The sequence below is a fragment of the Pinus tabuliformis genome, chromosome 6 (genome assembly GCF_031772625.1).
Source record: "Pinus tabuliformis cultivar Carrire ecotype Pingquan chromosome 6, CPIR1, whole genome shotgun sequence".
In the NCBI taxonomy this organism is placed as follows: Eukaryota; Viridiplantae; Streptophyta; class Pinopsida; order Pinales; family Pinaceae; genus Pinus; species Pinus tabuliformis.
Window position 1 is genome coordinate 1,063,062,871 of NC_142292.1, and position 22,892 is coordinate 1,063,085,762.

General features: G+C 40.1%; 1 pseudogene; it reads left to right on the forward strand.

The window, feature by feature from the left end:
* Positions 1-1,316: 1,316 nt before the first annotated feature.
* LOC149262614 (organic cation/carnitine transporter 4 pseudogene) overlaps positions 1,317-22,892 on the forward strand; it is a 97,967-nt pseudogene continuing 76,391 nt past the window's right edge.

Consider the following 22,892-nt stretch of genomic DNA (forward strand, 5'->3'; position numbering starts at 1 on the left):
TAAAGCAGGCTGCGACATCGTAGTCGGTGTGTGCATCTCCTAGAAAACATCCATAGAAGGATAAACCCACTACACAAGAAAAGGGCAAGATGATTAACCTGGGGCTGGAAGAAAAAGAGATTGAGGATATCCTAATGGATGATGAGGATGTTGGGGTGGAAACGGAGGACGTTGAAATTGAGGGGTCTGACCCCATCACTAAGCCACCTGATTATGTTCCTTTGCACAGGGGCAAGAACAAGGTGCCCAAAGAAATTTATGAAAGTAAGGTCACCCTACACACACCCCTCTTTCTGGACCAAATTATGTTCAAAGGACCACGCTTAGGGCATGTCCCTCTTTTGAAATTAGAAGACTGGGATTTAGCGGACATAGAGCGGTTCCCTCATTTAGAAATAGACCAACTCATGCACTGCATTTTCCACAAAAATACTAGAGTAACCATGTTGGAGCTGAGGAAGTGGGTGAGAGGTGTGGATAAGGCAGGACTTCTCAACTTGCTATGGGTGCTGCATTACAACTGCGCACCCATCACAATGGTAGTAATCAAGCAGCTATTGTTCTTGGTACACGATGGGTGTCTATGGCTAGAGGAGCCGATACCTATCACTGATATGATGATCCATAGGATCACGCAGATACCATACACAGGGGAAAATCCAGCCATGGCGTTTGGCAGAAAGTCTGGCAAGCATGCCCTCGCAGATGCCATGAAGGAAAAGTTCAAACTGGTAAAGAAGCCACGTGGCTACGCCATTTCGAGCATCTGTGACCCTGCGGTCAAAGTGGCGACACATCTATTAGGAGGGAAGGTGATGCAGAAGTGTCACACAGATAAAGTGCCGGCACCAGTTGTAGATTTGGCAGCCCAATTCGTGGATGGAGTTCAATTTAATTGAGAAAGCTACCTCTGCATTGAGTTCCTCACGAACTGCCGTGAGGCACAGGATCTTAGCAAGCCATTCCACTATGCATGGCTCTTGCTGTCCATAGTGATGGTAGCATGGGAGCTACCCAAAGACAGCCAGTTTCCTTTGGTTGCACTGGACCTACCAGAGGCAATGAAGTACACTTTGCTGTGGGCGACTAAGGATCCTCAGAGGATAAAGGAGAACAAGATATTCTAGATCTTGATGGAGATGAACGTGCATATGGCCATGAACCGCAAGCTGTGGTTATTGCTTACCAATTTTGACAGATTGCAGGAGTACGTGGAATTCAAGGCTGACTTCCACCACGTCTCAATACGGGCATGAAAGGACCTTGAGAAGAAGTGGCAGGACTTGCCCTATTTGGCAACATATGATGCAATCGACATGGTCCTTGATCACTGGCTGACAGAGTGGTGCACTGCCTCGGACTTGGATACGAAATCAAGCAAGTCTGCCGCACAATGCAGGAAGGAAGAGGCGAAGCTGAAGATGGAACAACTAGCCATGAAAGGAAAAAGGAGGCTAGTGACAAGGCTAAGGCAGAGTGCATTGTTGCATAGCAGTTGGGTGGGCAAGCAGGATAATAGTAGTGCAGCTCTGACGGAGGTCAGAAGTTGCCTTCACCATAAATAGAGGAGGAAGAGGAAGAACAGACAGAGCAGGGAGGAGTGGACCTGGAGATGACTCCATTCTGTATCAAGCATACCAGAGGACCATAAAAGGTAGGGACATAAAAGAAGTCCAAGGCTAGCAAGACGTCTCTGGATCCGATCACCCCGATAGAGGGGGATCTGAATGATATAAGGGATGTAGTGCGGGCTGACACCATGGAACTCTTGCAACAGTTCGAGCAGCAGTAGCAGCAGGCATTGGGGGCTATTCGGATGGGTCTACATGAGTTGCAGATCCATGCATCATAGATTCAGACTAGCGCGATGTCCACTAGTTTGGTCCTTGTCACCTCAGAAGCCACAAGGATACTGTGCGCAAGGAACCCCGAGCCATAGTGTTTCCAGATGGAGCATTGACGACAAATATTGAACTTGAAAAGCTCGTTGTAAGTGCCCTTAAGGGAGTGGGACTAAATTTGGTAACGCTTCCTAGCGAGGCGCTTGACCTTCTACAGGATGGTGTGATTGCAGAACTTTAGGCCCGCGAACAACGTGCTTTGCAGGTGATTAGCAAGAAAAAGGTTAATAATGCTCAGCTGACTGTGCAGAGAGAGTCCGTTGTTAACCTTGTGATAGACCTGACCGAAAAAAATCAATGCATAATCAAGGTTGTGGATGAGGCATGCAGAACAATCGCGGAGGTAGCCATTCCCGAGGCTGAGCCAGTAGATGTGTGGGTGTTGGGAACGAGATCCCCCAAAGGGTAGTTTTGGAGTTAAAAGCCCATGTTTTTGTCAAATTTTGTAATAAACTTGTAAAGACTCTGTTTGTGGTCGTAGAGCACGTAGGTGTTGTAAGTCATAAAGGATTGTCTGCCCTTAGTTTTGTAAAGTAAAGTCGGCTGTAAGAGATCTACCCGTGGTCCGTGGGCCATGGGATTGTATAAAAAGATCTAAGATCTAAATAGTTGGGGAGACACACAATGTAAGAGAGTCATAGCTCTAAAGTAATAAGTCTAAATTTCGAGTTATAGCGTAGGTAGAGGTTCTGCAACTGAGTGCGCAGAGGCCAAGACTGGGTGAATCCAACAATGGATGGATAAATTACATGGGATTGCAAGAGTTCATGCACCTCAGACTCTGATGAAGAACTAGAGCACTGGCAGAATTGGTTACACGAAGTAACTACGTTGAGCTATAACATGATGACCCGGTCATTGTGCTGTGTCTTCAGAAGTAAGGAATCTACCTACTTATGATGGCCTGAATGATGTAGATATTTCTTTGGATGCATTTGAGAGGGAGGTACCAGAAAAGTAGTGCTTCCAGGCATTGTACTGGGCATTGCGTCCTACGCCCGCAAGGTGGTGGGGTACACACAAGGGAAGCTTTGATGATTGGCGCGAATGTAGGAGAATGATGAGAACTTGCTTTGGGAAGTCGAAGATGTGAATGATAGACAAGTATGATGGTCAGGATGATCCGTGCGCACACTTGGCCAAATGGGCCCAGGCTTATGGAGAGAAGCCCCAACCTGAATGGGTGAACTTTTTCTGTCATAGCCTAGGTATTGTCTCGATGAACTGGTATGTAGAAATAGAGCTCCACCATGGGATATCCTGCATGAAGGATTCATGATGACATTCAGTTTTGAAGATGGCTTTGACAGTATTGATGAAGTGCTACAAGAGGTGAAAGCAACAATCTTTAGGATACCACAGGATCCTTTAGACCTGATTCAGCTTGAATGGGCTACTCATCTGAGTCACATGCTAGAATTCTATAATGTAACCACTGAAGAAGAAGATGAGGATCCGTGAAAGATTAACATCCTTGAAATAGAAGGTCACCGTGAAGTTGAAGGACTATAGGTTGAGAACCCTGATATAGAAGTGCCATTGAAAATGAAACAAGTAAACATTGGTACTGAGACAGAGCCCAAATTCCCGAAGATTTAGATTACTGGGATGATGCGATGGTGGATAAGGTGGCTAAATTTCTCCGCGAATATCAAGATTTATTCCCTACCAAGTTTACGGATCTAAAAGGGATAATCAGGGACCTAGGTGTTGTGAAGATCACGTTGAAGCCCAACGTGCAGTTGGTTAAGCAAAGGCCTTACCGTCTCGATCTGAAGTATAAGGAGAAGGTCCGCTTAGAGCTAGATAAGATGCTCACGGCAGGCATTATTGAGCTTATGGAAGAATCTCATTGGGTAAGCCCAATGGTGGTATAGGAGAAGAAGCAAGGATGAGATAAAGATATGTGTGGATCTTATAAAGTTGAATGATGCTTGCGTACATGATCCTTTTCCAACTCTGTTCACTAATGAAGTGTTGGAAAATGTAGGTGGCCAGGAAGCATATTCCTCTACTGATGGGTTCTCGGGGTACCGCCAAATCAAAATCGCATCGGAGGATAGGAGCAAGACAACCTTCGTGATTGAGTGGGGTTGTTTCCAATACATTGTAATGTCATTCGGATTAAAGAATGCGCTTGCGATTTTCTCTCGTGTAGTTGTTGTTGCGTTCAAGGGGTTTATTCATAAGTTCCTGGAAGTATACTTTGATGATTATACTGTGTTTGGGCTGGTGAAACACCATGTAGCAAGCCTGCGCCTGATGTTGGATACCTGTCGGAGATACCAGATCACGCTCAACCTAAATAAATGTATGTTTTGTGTTCCCTTTGGGACCTTGCTGGGTCATGTGGTTTGCAGACAGGGATTGATGGTTGGTCCAGCAAAGATCATGGTGATACTAAACTTAGAAGTGCCGAGGAGTGTGAAACAGTTGGGCGCTACCCTAGGACATACAGGATATTAAAGAAAGTTTATCAAAGGCTATGCCCAGATCATCGCGCCTATGGAGAAATTGTGAAAGAAGGATGTCATGTTCTGCTGGTCCAACGAAGACTATAAGAAGATCCTGGATGTATTGAAAGAAAGATGGTCACTATATCGATCTTAGTCTTCCCAGATTGGAAGAAGGAGTTTCACATATATGTTGATGCATCATGTATAGAGCTGGGAGCAGTACTAACACAGGTTGGTGGAGAAGACCTAGACCACCCTATTGCGTTTCCATGTAGAAGGTTATCTAAAGTAGAGAAGAACTATTCCACTACTGAGCGCGAAGGGTTAGCCATGGCATATCTACTCTAGAAGTTTAGACATTATTTTTTGGGTGGTAATTTTAAGATGTACATAGATCATTCCGTGCTGAAGTACCTGGTCAATAAGCCTGTGTCGGGGGGGAGAATCTACAAATGGCTATTATTGTTCTAGGAATATGATTTTGAGGTTATTGTGAAGCCGTGATGACTGAACACGGGACCAGACCATCTATCGTGCATTGAAACAGGAGAAGAGCGCACTAATTTGGAGGAAGGATTGCCTGACGCGAAGCTATTTGTAGTGCGCATTGCGGATGGTTATTTTGAAGATATAATACACCTCCTAATGACAGGAACTGGCTCAAAAGGATACACTGTCCAACAGAAGAAGGAATTAGTGGTGCACGCAGAAAATTTCTTTGTCATAGCTGGGCATCTATACAAAATGGGGTCTGATGAGATATTGCGACGATATGTACCTGAGTTTGAAAGATGTAGCATCCTCACGGATGCTCATTGGGGCACCACGAGAGGACACTATGTAGGAAGAGTGATTGTGCAGAAGATTCTATGCGTAGGGTTGTGGTGGCCAACCCTCCATCAAGACTCGAAAGTATATTGCAAGGCCTGTAATGTGTGTCAAAGGAATGGAAGGTCTTCATGGAGGGATGAGATGCCTTTGAATCCATAGACGATGTTGCAACCCTTTGAAAAATGGGCGATAGATTTTGTGGGACCCATTCAACCCCAAGGAAAGACGGGAGCCAGATATATTATCACCGCGACAGAATATTTGACTCGTTGTGCAGAGGCACAGCATGTGAAGGATTTCACAGGCACGACTACTGCGAAGTTCCTCTTTGAAAATGTACTAGCTCGATTTGGTTATCCAAAAATATTGATGAGTGATTGTAGTACACACTTTCTAAATGAGACGATCAACGCGCTAATGGAGGAATTTCAGGTATATCACCAGAAGAGCACGCCTTATCACCTGCAAGCTAACGGGATGGTGAAAGCATTCAATAAAGTGCTCAAAAGCCCATTGACCAAGGTCTGCAATGCTCAGCGAAGTGTTTGGGACCTACACATACCTACACTACTATGGGCTTATCGAACAACATGCAAGAAGTTGACTGGAAAAACCCCCTTTAGGCTTGTCTATGGTGTTGAAGCGGTAATGCTTATGGAATATATTGTGCCTAGTTTGTGCATAGTAGTGCTCACAAGTATGACAGACCGCAAAGCCCTGGAAGAAAGGATCGCACAGCTAGATGAACTTGAGGAAGAGAGATTTCTAGCTGGATTTCACCAACAGGTCCAAAAGTAGTGTGAAAAGGCATGGCATGATTGGCATATTAAGCTGCACACCTTTAAGGTAAATGACTTGGTTCTATTATATGATAGTAAGCTTAATAAATTTCTAGGGAAGTTCAGGATGCACTGGTTAGGGACTTATGTCATTAAGGAGATTACCAACAGAGGAGCAGTACAGTTGGTCAAATTGAATGGAGATCCCTTCCTCGTAAAGGTGACTGGCAGTCGATTGTAGCCATACACCGGCAGTTCAGCCATGTGACTAGATCAAGGTAGCATAGTCTTAGTGCTCCAAGCAACTGAAAGGAAGTGTGGGACTATAAGCTACACTGCTCGGGTTGGGGAGCTACGCGATTGGCGGACTGTGTGAAGCAAGGAAGTGTCACAAGTTCCGCGGCAGCATGGATGGAGCTACTCTACCCAGGGAGAAATCGTGCAGGTTTGCCAAAAAGTGATCGTAAGGTCACTACTCATGATTTGATGATTAAAATGTGGCCAAATGGAGTGGGCGGTTGGCATTTAAGACAAAATTTATGGCTTAGATCCTCGAAAATCTGTCGCCAATCCAACATTAATGGACAAATTTGTGGGGAACGGTTGGATTTGAATTCAAAATGCCCTATAAATTACAAGTGGTTTTCCAACGAAGAACACTTGGCATTTTGAGAATTGAGTTGTTGAGTTCTTAGGCACCCATGAACCGAGAATTATTCGAGACTTTCAAGGAGACTCCTAAATTTGCAAACTTGTGAGAGACGATGCGAGTACTGTTAGAAAGTGTTATGTGGCACCAGTAGAAATTATAAATACCAGACAAGTAATATAGGAGGTAGCACAAGAAATGGAAATAGAGGCAGAAGTAGCTTCTCCGGAAGTGGCCGAAGTATTGGTGGAGGCCCCTAAATCGTCGAGGACACCGAGACCAAAGCTGACCCCAACCAAGGAAACTGTGAAGGACAAGAAGGGCAAGTAGCCTGCCATACCGGTGCGTGCATTACCAAGAAGAAACCCATCGAAGCCTACTGCATAGGAGAAGGGAAAAGCCATAAACTTAGAACCAGAGGAAGAAGACATTGAATACATCTCGATGGATGACGAGGATGTGTGAGTTCAAGTCGAGGAGGTTGAAGCCCAGGGAACGGACCCCATTTTTCGATTGCCAGAGTATGTCCCTCCATGCAAGCCTAAGTCCAAGGTGCCAAAGGACATTGACAAAAGTAAGACTCCCCTGTAAACCCCTCTACTACTGGACGAAATTGTTTTCGACGGCCCGTGCTTGGCATGAGTGCCGCTATTGAAACTTGAAGACTGGGACTTGGAAAACCATGAGAAGTTCCCACACCTGGCGACCAAGCAGCTGATGCACCACATCATTGACATGAATTCGGGAATGACCGCATTGGAGCCATGGAGGTGGCTCAAGGGAGTAGAAAAGGCAGGGTTGCTCAACCTGCTCTGGGTGCCGCACTACAACCACACCCCGGTGATAGTTTTGGTCATCAAGCAGCTGTTGTGCTTGGTGCATGATGGGTGTCTGTGTTTGGACGAGCTGATACCCATCATGGATAGGTTGATTCATCAGATAATGTGACTGTCATATACATGAGAGAATCCAACCATGATCTTTGGCAGAAAATGTGGCGAACAGGCTCTCACAGAGTCAATGAAGGAAAAATTTAAACTAGTGAAGAAGCCACACGAATACGCTATATCCAGTATTTATGACCCCGCTGTGAAGGTAGCCACACAGATCTTAGCGGGGAAGGTGATGAGGAAGTGTCACACCGATGAGGTTTCGACGCCTATCGTCGTGTTCTCAGCACAATGCGTTGAAGGAGTCTAGTTCAACTGGTCGGACTACCTTCACGCAGAGTTCCTGGCGAACTGCCGCAAAGCACAAGATCTCAGCAAGACATTCCACTATGCATGGCTCTTATTATCAACTGTACTATTACCGTGGGAGCTGCTAGAGGAAAACCAGTTCCCTTCGGTCGTGCTAGACCTCCAGGAAGCAGCGAAGTACGCTTCGTTGTGGGTGACCAAGGATGCGCAGCAGGTTAGGGATAGAAGGATCTTTTGGCTCTTGATGGAAATGAACATTCAGATGGCCATCAATCGCAAGCTGCGATTTTCGCCTACAGTGTATGCCAACCTGTAGGGCTACACTGAATTTAAAGCAGACTTCCATCGATTATCCATCAGGGTGCGAAAGGACCCTATGCAGAAATGGTACGACTTGTCATATTTGGCAACAGATGATGCAATTGATGCAGTGCTTAACCAATGGTTGGTAGAGTGGCGCTCTATAACAGATTTGGTAGTGGGCGGAAGCAAGTCTGCTGCACAGAAGAAAAAGGAGGAGGTCAAGATTAAGATGACATAGCTGGCTGAAAAGAGGAAAAGGGAGGATGTTGATAAGGCTCAGGTGGAGTGCAAGGCCACGAAGTAGACAAGTGGGACAGAGCGGGGCTCTAACAAGGGCGTGAGGTCAACTTCACCTGAGATCGAGGAGGAGACAGATGAGCAGCAAGGCGCGGACCGTCAGGAGATGTCTGCTCGCATCAAACACCCAAGGGAGCTAGAGAAGGGAGGGTCCAGGAAGAAATCAAAGGCAACCAAGACCTTGTTGGACCCCATCACATTAATAGAGGGTGATTTACATGATATCGGTGACACAGTTAGGGATGTCACAGTGGATGCCCTGCAACAATTTGAATAGCAGTAATAGATCATCCTGGGGTCTATCCAGATAGGGTTTCAGGATCTTCAAGCTCGCGCGTTGCAGGCTGGCACACTATCTACCAGCCTGGTTATCGGCACTTCAGTGGTTGCCAATATGCTATGTACGAAGACTTCTAGTGTGATAGTGCTATCGGACAGAGCACTCACCATAGAGAATGAGGCTAATAGGCCCACTGTCAATGCCCTAAAGGGAGTAGGGCTAAACTTGGAAGCACTCCCGCGCAAAGCACCCCACCTCTTACAGGATGGAGTAATTGTAGAGCTGAGGGCCTGAGAGCACTGCACCCTCCAGGTGATCAGTGAACATCGGATCAACAACAAGGAGATGGCCCTACAGAGAAATGCTACCATCACCACTGAGACCGAGCCAACCAATCAGAGCAAGTGGATTATGCAGGTCATTGAGAAGGCCTGCTGAATGGTCCTAGAGTTGGCCATTCCAGAGGAGGAGCCAGTCGAGGTACGCATCCACAAGTTGGCCATAGGGGTGTGTGACACTCGGATTGAGATGGCGTGGGTTCAGTTGGAGTTGAACCTGCAAATTACAGAGTTACAGTTGAAGGCCTAGCCTTCAACCCCGCCAGAAGTCAAGGAACAACAGGTGACTGTGGTCACAGAAGCAGTAGTGATGGTGGATAGTGTAGTAGCAGATTGCACGCAATTATTCGAACAATCATTTGAGGTCCTAACCAGCTTGCAGGAGGACCCCAATGTATAGAGGCTAGAAACGGAAGCGTGCACGCTACAACAACGACACAATGAGGTTAAGGGCACAACACGAACTGTTGCGCTAACATAGAGACTAGCCAAGCTATAGGAGGCCAAGTAAATAAAGGAATAGGTGGATATAGTTTTGCACAAGGAAGTAGTGCTCAAGGCGAGACTAAAGCCCTAGCTGGATGAGGCTTACGTAGTGACAGGAAATATCGAAGGCAAGCTTGCGACTCTGCAGGCAACACAACAAAATCTTTAGGCTAACATCATGGGAACAGTGACTGAGAAGACAATGGAAGACGTGAAGCAGGCGGCGGCTCAGTGCATGGCCAAGGTTGCAGTCATACGAGTCAAGCTGGGAGGACTTCACACAAAGATCTCTGCACCTACCGAGTGACTCAAGGGTGAATCACGATGTTTGTGTTAGGGGCCTGTTGGGAAAGGGATCCCCCAAAGGGCAGTTTTGGGGTTAAAAGCCCATTTTTTTGTCAAATTTTGTGAAAAACTTGTAAAGACTCTGCATTTTGTGGTCGTGGAGTGCGTAGATGTTATAAGTCATAAAGGGTTGTCTGCCCTTAGTTTTGTAAAGTAAATTCAGCTGTAAGAGATCTACCCATGGTCCGCGGAACATGGGTATAAAAAGAGATAAGATCTAAGTAGTTGGGGAGACACACATTGTAAGAGAGTCATAGCTCTAAAGTAAGAAGTCTAAGTTTCAGGTCGTAGCATAGGTAGAGGCTCTATAGTTGAGTGCACAGAGGCCTAGGGTATAAGTCCACAACTGAGTGCATGGACCCCTAGAGCTGTGTGTGCAGGGTGAATAGAGTCTGTAATCACTTGGAAGATATCAATAAAGAGAATTATTTTGCAATTTTTGTGTCTTTGTTCTGATTAATGCATCTTATCAATTTATGTATGAATTTCCTTTGTAATGCTTATGTGATGCGCGAATGTGTATGATTATGTTGGATAATTGAACGCATATAAGAATACATGTTTATAGCTAACTGTGAATAACTAATAAGACAAGAAAGATTCTTAAGATAACTTGACAATCTATGCAATATTCTATCACAACAGCATGAAAGAGTCTAGATCAAGGGTTAGGAATGCACGAAGGTCAGCCATACCCTCTCGTGGAGGTATTTAAGGACAGAATAGAGGGCTCGTTTGGTAAGCCCTAGAGAAAATTGACCTACACAAAGGCAAGAATAAAGGGAATAAAACGACATCACGACCATCTCAGGGTGCGAAAACTTGGTTCCAGCATCCCCCCATACTGGTTCGGGTGAGACTTCGGTCTGCACTCCATGGGCTGATGCCGAAAGGGCCAGTAGTGTAGGGATTTGTTTGGCTAATTAACAATGAACCTGGGTCAGACCCCCTCAAGCCAACAATGGGTTCAGAAACTTGTTGCGGGAGTGCGCGATGCACGCACAGAGTTGGCAAAGGTTCAGCTGCAGTTGAACCTCAAAATTGTAGAATTGCAGTTAAAGGCCCAACCTTCGACTTTGCTAGAAGTTAAAGAGAAACATGCGATTGCCGTGACAGATGCATTAGCAGCAATAGCGAGTGCAGTGATATACTGCACGACACTTTTTGAGTAGTCACTTGAGGTACTCACTAGCCTGCAAGAAGACCCCAATGTGCATAGGCTGGAGACAAAAGTGCGGGAACTACAACAACGCTACGATGGGGTTAAAGCGATAGCGCGCACTGTTGCCATCACACAGAGACTCGTGAAGCTACAGGAAGCCAAGGCATTGAAAGAACAGGTAGACACAACTCAGCACAAGGAAGCCGTGTTGAAGGCTCACTTGAAGCCTTGGTCGGATGAGGCCTAAATTATCATGACCAAGTTGGCTAGTCTATAGGAGACTCAGTAGAAGCTATAGGCTGATAGTGAAGGGCCAGCGACATAGCAGTTGGTTGAGGAGATGAAGCAGGTGACAACGTAGTGCGCCATTGAGGTAGCAATTGTCCAAGTCGAGCTGGGAGGTCTTTGAAACAAGATCTCCATGCTATGCGATTGACTCGAGGACGAGTCACTATGTTTATGTTGGGGGCCTGTTGGGAACGGGTCCCCTGGGGGTCAATTTTCAGGTTAAAAACCCAATTTTTGGGGTAGAAGGCCCGAAGTTTGTATAAAATAAATGTAAATTATCTGCATTTTGTGGTCGTGGAGGGCAAAGATATCTAAAGTCAAAGAGGGTTTTCCGCCCTTAGTCCATATAGCTTGTGTCGGTTTTGGAGATCCACCCTTGATCCGTGGACCATGGGATTGAATAAAAAGGAGAGTCTTAGAGAGTCTAAGGCAGTTCAGTAGTCCTGAGTCATTAATGTAATAGGTTTTTGAGAGCTAATTAGACCGAGAGTCTTAGCGAAGGAAGAGGCTTTGCAGCTAAGTGCACAGAGGCCTATGGTAGAAGTCCACAGCCGAGTGCATGAACCCCTATAGCTGTGTGCGCAGGGCAGTTAGAGTCTGTTTTGGAAACCTAAATCATCAATAAAGAGAAGTGTTCTAAACTTATTGTGTACTTTCCATCTGTGTAAGCGTTATTTTACTTCTGTTAAAAATGTTGTGATTATGCTATGTTGAATGTTGGGTTTAAGATATAATGTTAAGGTGATGCGCGAAAATATATGTTTCCATCTATTACATGAATGCAAGTAATAATATATGTTTACGCAAGGATAGTCTTAATTGCATGGTAAAGTTGGCTAATATTTAAGATAATTTAGGAAACAAGACAATAACCTAGTTATACAGGCACGTAAGTGCCTGGATCATTGTTTATAGTTGTGTGAAGGACAATCAGATACCTTTGCGAATGTTCTGAAAGATGGAAGAAGAGGTACATCGATAAGCCTTAAAGGCTTATCGATCTAAGTGAAGACAACGGTTAGTGTATAAGATTGACATCACGACTATCTCAGGGTGCAAAAACTTGGTTCCTGCATCCCCCATACTACTTCGGGTGAGACTTCAGTTCGCGCTCCACGGATTGATGCCGAAAGGGCCAGGAGTGTAGGGATTTTCTTGGCTATTTAACGTTGAACCTGGGTCAGGGCCCATTAAGCCAACACATGTTGAGGGTACTGGGATAGCATGTAATGATCCATTGAATGTTTTAAACCTGTGAGAATGCTCCTAGGCCAAACGCAAACTTTCAAACCCCAAACATTCTTATTGCAACAAAAATGTAGCGCAGTTGTGCAACACACATCCATCCACATGACATGACCCAAAACTGATCTTCTGACTGAGAAAAATGACTTGGAGAGGATTCAAATGTTCACAAAAAATGTCCTATGTGTCTTAATTCAAGGACCAAATTCCAAAAACCATGATTTCTTCATCAAAATGAGTTTCCTTGGTAAAAGTGCATCACCCCAAAGTTCTTATGCTTTTGGCCATCCATATGAACTTTTGAAAGTACTGGTCAGGTAGAAAATGACTCACACAACATTGTAAACCTATCATAATACTTCTACTCCAGCCACAATCCTCCATTATTCAAAAGTATTACTCACAACAAAAGAAAATCACCTCCCTTGACTCCTTTGCCCAACTAACAAGAATGACCACACATTGAGCTTCTGATAGAAAAAATGGAGAGATGGGAGATCTTATATGTAGGATAACAGACAAATAACCTCCTATGGTGGCTGAGAGTTGATTTTGATGGTGATGATTACGATTTTGAACTTGAAATACCAAAATGCAACACTTGGAAAAAGCGCAACAATTGTCCTCTTAATTGTTATAACATTGCCGATGTCATGACTAATCATGATATGACATTTTAACTAACTCAGGACACCTAAACATCTATGCTCATGATGACAAGGCATGGTAACACGATCTTACTCATGATTTATTAATGTAACTTGACCTCTAGACCTAGCTAACTTGACCTCTCAAGACATCAATGACTATTTTCATGACTCTTGACACACTTTGACATTATTACAATGAATAATGAAAACTTTATTCTCATCAAATCAAAACTTATGTACATTTTCCAAAATAAACTTAAAAGACACATCTTGTTTTCTAACTATTATGACTATAGGAAACTAACAACTCCTGAAGAGATTTTCTCTGGGAGGAGGCCAGATGTCTCCCTTTTTCACATTTTTGGATCCATTGTCTACTGTCATGTCTCCAAAGATAGCAGAAAAAAGTTGGAGCCCACTACAGAGAGGGGATGTTTGTAGGATACATAGAGACACCTAAAATTTACCAAGTGTATATGCCTTCACTCAGGATGATTGTGATGAGGAGATATGTCATATTTGCTGAGGAGAAGGCCATGAGAAGCTCTCTAGAGTGAGAGTTGAGAATTCCACCAGAGGAGGAGATTTTAGCTCCAAAGGAGGAGCCCCAACCAAATACACAAGATGTTGTGGAGCAACCACATGTGGAGGAGAAGAGAGCAGGGAAAATTTTAATAACCAACCTAAATTTATATGTATAATAAATGGGTGAATCCCCATGATACATAGGAAAAATGGAAGGTGATTTTATCAATACTATAGTATGTATGTATAATTTTTTTGGTGAATCTCTCACCATATTATATCATCTTGTAAAATCATGGCAAATATTTCATTGAATTATAAAATTTTGTAAGAACTTGGTGACTCTTTAACTGAATAATAATCGTTTCATCCACAAATATGGTGGTGTCACTTGGATATGTTCATGTGAATTTCCTAAAAAAAATCAAATATATATCCAATTCCAAATAAAAAAATATCTATATACATACATTATACATCATTGATGCTATGATTCCCTCTAATGTTTAACCCATTTTAATATTTCTTCTCTTGGTCTTTTTGTCTAAGCTTTAAATTTCATTGTGATTCATATAGAACAATATTATTTCCCACTTCAATATCATTAAGAAAATACTTCACTTAATAAAAGTAATGAGATACTACCATTGCATTTTACATTTTTGAAGAAAATAAACATGCATGCCTAACCTATGTAGACACTTGGTCCTTGAATAATAAAATTGTTCCATAAGTTCCCATTCCTTTATTTTGCATCTAGGTATCCAAAAACACCCTCACCACACAAAAATGTGAACACGGGTGTGGTGAGAATGCACTTTTGTGTTGTGATTCTCACCTTCTCTTTAGCTTTAGAGGACCCATGCTTTTTAGTTTTTGTGATATGAAAGGTTCATTTTATTTGAACCTTCCACAAAAATAAGGTATTCCACAAAGAGACTATTAAATTATTTTAGTTAAAATTTTAAGTAAAAATTGTATTACTCTTTCATAGGCTTGCACATGGTCCTTTTCCTCCCTCCTTTTGAAAATGATCTACCATCCCAACTTTAAGCCTCTTTGTTAAGATGTTAAAATTTATAACCTTAGTTGAGAATGATATTTTAATAGAACAATAATATAAGTGAAATTAGTATTAGCTATATTTTCCTCTTTAATACTTTCATAGCAAGAGTCTAAAATACAATGACCTTAAATGAACTATAACTTATTGCATTCACTTATAAAAAATATTAATATTATGTTTTACATATTAACTTCCACACACTCTAGTTGTGTTGATTTATAGCTTCAAATACATGATAGTGAAGGCATGCACGATATTGGCCTTTATAAACTTCAAGACTTAGATGCTCTTTTATTTTATCAAACTTTCCTATCAAGTGTTGTAAATGTCAATTATGCACGACTATGTCACTGTGTTCAAAGAATTTCAATATTGAAGTTGGAAATTCACCACATAATGGAAAAAATTAAGATTCATACAAAATGTGAGCCTGAAAATATAAATACTTCTTCATCATTTTGTTAATAAAACCTTTGCTTAACTACCAGGTTTCTTTATTCCTTTAAATTCGCTACATAATGGAAACAAATAAGATACATAAAAAATGTGAGCCCGAAAATATAATTAATTCTTCATAATTTTGTCAATCAAACCTTTGATTAACTACCAAGTTTCCCAGGCTTTAAGATATCCTCTAATCATTACAAGTAAGATGAACAACCAAATGTAATTGTCTTGTGATGAGCTAACATGGTAAGCTTTCCTAGTTTGCAATTGAGTGCAATTAGCTTCCTTAGCTTGCAATTGAGCACAATTAGCTTCCTTAGTTTGCAATTTAGTGCAATTATCCTTCCTAGTTTGCAATTTAACACAATTAGCCTCCCTAATTTGCAATGTATTCCATTAACCTTCCTACCTTACGATGTAGTGCAAGGATCCTTCCTTGTTGGTGATGTATCATAATGATTTCTGTTTCCTGACATTGTAGTACTAAGATTGTTGCTTCCATGAAATTTTTTGAGAGCCCTCCTTGCGATGTAGCACAAGGATTGTTCCTGGCATTCTACGTATACTAGAGCTTTCACATATGGAGGCATCTTCCATGACCATTTACAACTATCACATTGAATACACATAAAGAAGCAACTAATGCCAATATCGTTGCAATTTTCCATATAGATTCCATACTTCAAGCATAACGAATCTATTTTTCTCCCCTATTTTATTCATTCAACATCATTTCATAGACATCAAACCATATTCACATACTAGACATTTTGGCATTTCCAATTGGTGTATTTCTCGAAAGAAAGATCTCCTTATTAGATGAATTGCAGGGGGAATTTAGAGTCCATGACAATGAGATCTCTAGGATTTTTTTTCATTCCAATATAACAAAGTCAACCATCATATATAGCCTCCTAGCCTCCTACAGTCTTACCGACTCATACAAAATCATCAGCCTCCTAAAAATCCAAAGAATTATATAGGGATAACATTGCAAGTAGCTTTGAGACCGAAAGAGTTTCAGTTTCTTTAGTAAAAGACGTGTCTAGTGGGAAGCTTGAGTCAATATGTTTTAGGCAGGGTGCAAATCATAATTGTAGTTGTCCCAGCTACTATAAGGAATAATGTCAGTGAAGTATTCAACTAGTATATCTTGGAGCTATGACATTCTGCAATCTTCTTTTTGCTGATAAGGAGAGCTACTTTACCTTTTCCTTTATCATCTCATGATTTTATTTCAACTTGCAATGTGGAATGAGCAGGCTTTTTCTATAGTCAACCACACTCCCATGATAGATGCAAGTAACTAGTATATGTCTGTTGAATTGCACATGGTAATAGTTGAAGTTCTATGCTCAAACTTCTTCAGTCATTCCACAACTATGATAAACCTTGTGTACCTTGATACTTGACTTATTTAGAAACATATATATGCATATATTTAAGGGAGGGCGGGAATAGATAACAATTAAAACAAGCCGAGCTGAGTTTAGTTAGACCTTAAAACCTCCTTCGCTAGCTCTTTTAATAATTGACAACAAGAATACAACCTCATCAGTGAACCCTTTGAAAGAGCCGAACTTGTAGCATCTTCAAGGGGTCAAAACCTTAGAGAAATATATCTGAATTTTAGACCTGTTCCTTTCAATCTCAATCACCGCAAGATAATATCTGTAGCTGATCTGAAACTTATCATTGTATGGGGACAGATTGAGGGTCAAATCCAACAGAAGTTCAAAAATAGTACCATAATAAGGGTCGAACAGAAGTTGAAAACAATGATCAATTCTTCTGAAGATTCTTGAGTCAATATGTTTTAGGCAGGGTGAAAATCAGAATTGTATTCATGTTCTTTTCATGTTCCCAACATGGAGGATAAGCACTAATGTAGAAGCCACTGTGTAAACATCAATTCCAAGGAAATTCATTTTTCTAGAAATTTTTTTATAACTAACCATAAACAGTAAGTGAACTCCATGCAGAAAAATTCTTGTAGGCCAATTTTATTAGTTTTCTATGTGTTGACAAGGAAAAAACTACTTGCCTAGTACACGAGGACTATGTAAATCTCATTTAATCCCCTTCCCACTATAGAACATGTAAAAATTCTTGATCAAGATAGAATTTCTCGAACTACTTTTCTATGTATTACCCTAGCAATTCCACTGCTCTTTGACTTTTAACAAATATCAATATATCACCAGGTGGAAAATTCTTCAGTTTAATTTTTCCTTAGAGATAAATCTACTTCCTTTCGCAATCTCAATTCATAGTATGATTGACACAAGGTACATTCTTATCAGGTTTAAACACGGGTCCAGATTGCATTAATAAATAAGTAGCAAGAAAACGTAGAAGGTTTTGAGTAGCAGCATAAAATAGGGAAACATAGTTTATATATTAATCCCAAAATATATATAGCCAAAAACTTATTCTTTCCAGTATTATCTATAGGTGGAATGACATACAATTGGGGATATACTACTTCCAAAGCCTTAGCTCATTCCATCTAAAACGAATTACAGTTGTTTTTTGTCATTAGTACTTCCACTGGAGATTTCCAATGAGAATCTGAGACAAAAGCTTTCTCCAAAGAATGATATCCTTATTGGATTAATTGTAGGGGGAATTTAGAGTCCATGACAACAAGATCTCTAGGAGTTTTTTTCATTCTAATATAACAAAGTCAACCATCCTATATAGCCTCCTAGCCTCCTACAATCTCACTGACTCATAAAAAATCATCCACCTCCTAAGAATCCAGAGAATTATATAGGGATAACATTGCAAGTAGCTGTGAGACCAAAATCAATTCACTTTCTCTAGTAAAAGACGTGTCTAGTGGGAAGCTTGAGTCAATTTGTTTTAGGTAGTGTGCAAATCAAAATTGTATTCTAATGGTTCAAAGTGACAAAGCTATAAATTATGGAGAATTTAGAATGTCAATGGTTAGATTGTACATAACTAAGGACTCTAGTGACAACAACTCAGAATATAGAGTTGTACAGAGTTGTACAAAGGTAGCTCCCAAATATATTGCAACTGATACAAATATGCCACCAATTGTCTCTTTTAAAACACAATCATACACAAGACAATATGTTATCTCAAAAGCATCAGCAACATGTAGATCAAGGGAATGGATGGTTCTTTGTATTGGACATTAAAGAGTTATGATAGAACTAATTATCCACAGACCTCAAACTACTCAGAATCATAAACAACTATTGACACTTCCATTTAATATGTCAAAATATGTTGTACATTACCAACCTAACTAGTTTGCTTACAAAAACAATGTGATCAAATTTCTGGAACACCAAGGACTAAATTACAAACGTGCTAATATACAGAGAGGTGATTGAAGATTTTAAGTGAAATTTTGAAAGAAGTGTGCATGTAATTTTTCTTTGCCAAACGAATATCAAGAGTTGGGTGAGTCTTGGGAAAGTTGTCGCATATGGTTTGTAATACCACTTATGTTTGATTATTTATCCCACCACTAACCAACTATAGGTTTTACCTCTGGCCCCTGCATACCAGTCCCCAGAAATTTACCTACTCCTTCAACCTCTAATTAAATAGACTAAGGTTTGACACCAAAAAGTTGATCGTAAAATGGATCATTACTCACCTCACAACCCAGGGTTGATTTGAGTTCCTATTTGATACTTCCTTTTCAATATTAAGACATATTATATCTAAAGGAAAATTAACTCCATCCTCCAAGTATAATTTGGATCCACCTGTCGTTAGCATAGAATAAAATTCTGTTATGCCACCTCTAGTATCACTAAAGAATTCCTCACTAGCACTACAATATTCAAAATATGATGCGGTTAACAATATCCCTAATTGTCCAGACACTATAGAAGGATTAACAAGAATAATATGATGTCTTCTCTCCATCAGACTAACTTTGCTGACAACATTAACATCCTTAATTTTATCAATGCTTTGATCTAGAAAACTCTAGATGTTTTCCTTTCATGTTTGAGGGAGATGTATTCATAAAAGGAAAATATTATCTTAAATTCCATTCTACAAATGCTTTCTCCATCTAATGTAGCTGAGTATTCAAGCACAATTTTGGAAAGCACTTTTAAGGTTTCCAAATCCTTAAGAATATTTCTTTTCTTGTTGGTAACAAGCAGCAAATACAGAGCTTTCATTGGCTGGTACACATGAGAAACATTTTTTGTCTCATGTATGTATGTTGATGCTAGCTTGTTTTAGTGCAAGTTTATCAAGTGATTCTTTTATGAGGAAATGAGCTTCAACAATAGTTGAATTCACTTTATTATCCATGTCAAAGTACTTAGAAAACATTGCAATATCATGCTCCAAAGTTTGAGATTCACTGCCCATTGCTCTTTCTTGTGCATCCATGTTTTTAAAGTGTAGGGATGTTGCATAATTTTCTTTGACTATCCATTCCCATGAAAATGAAAACCCTTCATGTTTCTTTTCATGTGCCCAACATGGAGGAGGATAGGCACTAATGTACAAGCCACCGTGTAAACATCAATTGCAAGGAAATTTATTTTTCTAGAAAACAATTTTATAACTAACCATAAACAATCAATGCACTCCATGCATAAAATTTCTTGTAGGCCAATTTTACTAGTTTGCTATGTGCTAAAAAGGAAAAAGGTACTTTTCTATTAGACGATAACTATGTAACTCTCATTTAATCCCCTTCCCACTATAGAATATATAAAACTTCTTGATCAACATAGAAATTATCGAACTGCTTTTCTATGTATTATACCCCAACAATTCCACTACCCTTTGAATTTTAACAAATATCAATATATCACTAAGTGGAAACTCCTTGAATTGATTTTTTCCTTGGAGATAAAGCTACTTCCTTTCTCTATCTCAATTCATATTACGATTGGCACAACTTACATTCTAATCATGTTTAAACATAGTTCCAGATTGCATCAATAAAGAAGCAGCAAGAAAAAAGAGAAGGTTTTGAGTAGCAGCATAACATAGGGAAACATAGTTTATATATTCATCTAAAAATATATATAGACAAAGACTTATTCTTTCTAGTATTATCTATAGGTGGAATGACATCCAATTGGGGAAATACTAGTTCCAAAGCCTTAGCTCATTCTAGCTAAAAAGAACTACAATTGTTTCATGTCATTAGTACTTCCACTGGAGACTTCCAATGAGAATCCAGTGACAAAAGCTTTCTCCAAAGAATGATCTCCTTATTGGATGAATTGCAGGGGGCATTTAGAGTCCATGACAGTGGATTTTTTTTCATTCCAATATAACAAAGTCAACCATCATATATAGCTTCCTAGCCTCCTAGAGTCTTGCTGAATCATACAAAATCATCAACCTCCTAAAAATCCAGAGAATTATATGGGGATAACATTGCAAGTAGTTGTGAGACCGAAAGCATTTCACTTTCTCTAGTAAATGACTTGTCTAATGGGAAGCTTGAGTCAATTTGTTTTAGGCAGGGTGCAAAATTGTATTCTAATGGTTCAAAGTAACAAAATAGTCATGATGGAGCATTAAGAATGTCAATGGTTAGATTGTACGCAACTAAGAACTCCGGGGACAACGACTCAGAATATAGAGTTGTCCAAAGGTAGCTCCAAAATATATTGCAACTGATACAAATCTTCCAGCGAATGTCTCTTTTAAAACACAATCATACACAGGACAACAGGTTATCTCAAAAGCATCAAAAACATGTAGATCAAGGGAATGGATGGTTTTTTGTATTGGAATTTAAAGGGAGTTACAATAGAATTAATTATCCACGGACCTAAAACTACTCAAAATTATACACAAATATTGACAATTCCATTTAATATGTCAAAATATGTTGTACATAACCAACCTAACTAGTTTTCTTACAACAACAATGGGATCAAATTTCTCGAACACCAAGGACTAAATTACAAACATGCTAATATACATAGGGGTGATTGAAGATTTTAAGTGAAAATTTGAAAGAAGTCTGCATGGAATTTTTATTTTCCATAGGAATATCAAGAGTTGGGTGAGTCCTAGGAAAGTTGTCCCATATGGTTTGTAATCTCACTCATGTTTGATTCATTATCCCACCACTCCCCAACTCTAGGTTTTTCCTCTAGCCCGTGCATACTTGTCCCCAGAAATTTACCTACTCCTTCAACCCTTGATAAAATAGACTAAGGTTTGACACCGAAAAGTTGATCGTAAAATGGATCATTACTCACCTCACAGCCCAGGGTTGATTTGAGTTCCTCTTTGATACTTCCTTTTCAAGATGAAGACATATTATATCTAAAGGAAAATTAACTCCATCCCCCATGTATAACTTGGATCCAACTCTCGTTAGCATAGAACAAACTTATATTATGCCACCTCTAGTATCACTTAAGAATTCCTCACTAGCACTACAATCTTCAAAATATGATGCGTTTAACAATGTCCCTAATTGTCCAGTCACTATGGAAGGATTAACAGGAATAAAGATGGTGTCTTCTCTCCATCAGGTTAACTTTGCTAACAAAATTAACATCCTTAATTTTATCAATGCTTTGATCTAGAAAACTCTAGATGTTTTCCTTTCATGTCTGAGGGAGATGTATTCATCAAAGGATAAGATTATCTTAAAGGTCATTCTACAAATTCTTTCTTCATCGAATGTAGTTGAGTATTCAAGCACAATTTTGGAAAGCACATTTAAGGTTTCTAGATCCTTAAGAATATTTCTTTTCTTGTTGGTAACAAGCAACAAATATAGAACTTTCATTGGATGGTACACATGAGAAACATTTTTGTCTCATATATGTATGCTGATGCTAGTTTGTTTTAGTGCAATTTTACCAAGTGATTCTTTTTTGAGAAAATGAGATTAAATGGAAGCTGAATTCACTTTACTATCCATGTCAAAGTCCTTTGGAAAACACATTGTTATAATATCATGCTCCAAAGTTTGAGATTCACTGTGCATTTCCATTTCTTGTGCATCTATGTTTTTAAAGTGTAGGGATGTTGCATAATTTCCTTTGACTGTCCATTCCCATGACAATGAAAACCCTTTGTCCTTTTGTCAATGTGCCCAAAAAGGAGGAGGACAAGCACCAATGTACAAGCCACTGTGTAAACATCAATTGAAAAGAAATTTCTTTTTCTAGAAAACAATTTTATAACTAACCATAAACTAACAAGCTAGACAAGGACTCAAGAGAAATTATGCTTGAAACTCAGCAAGGTGAGAATTCAAGAAAAATAAAAAGAAGATTAAGCAGAACTAGCAAGTGCCCAATTTGATGCCAAAATGTATGACATACTACAAATTTCATTGCAGATTACAATGCACATATAAAACTAAAATGATAGAATGGACGAAAAACAATACCATGAAAAATAAAACAAAGTGGAAAGACTAAACGAATGAATAATGTTACCATGAGAAAAAGAAAACAAAGAAATAAGCACTATTGCAACAGTTACCAGTATGACATCTTGGGAAACCTTGCATTGTATTTTAGTATAGATATTTTTAGCTTTATACACATCAGCCTACATGAAAACCTCAAATTTCCTCATATGTCAATATTTCATTAAAATCCATCTCTGGTTATAGATGAAATTAGTATAAGAAGACATATCAAAATATTGGGAG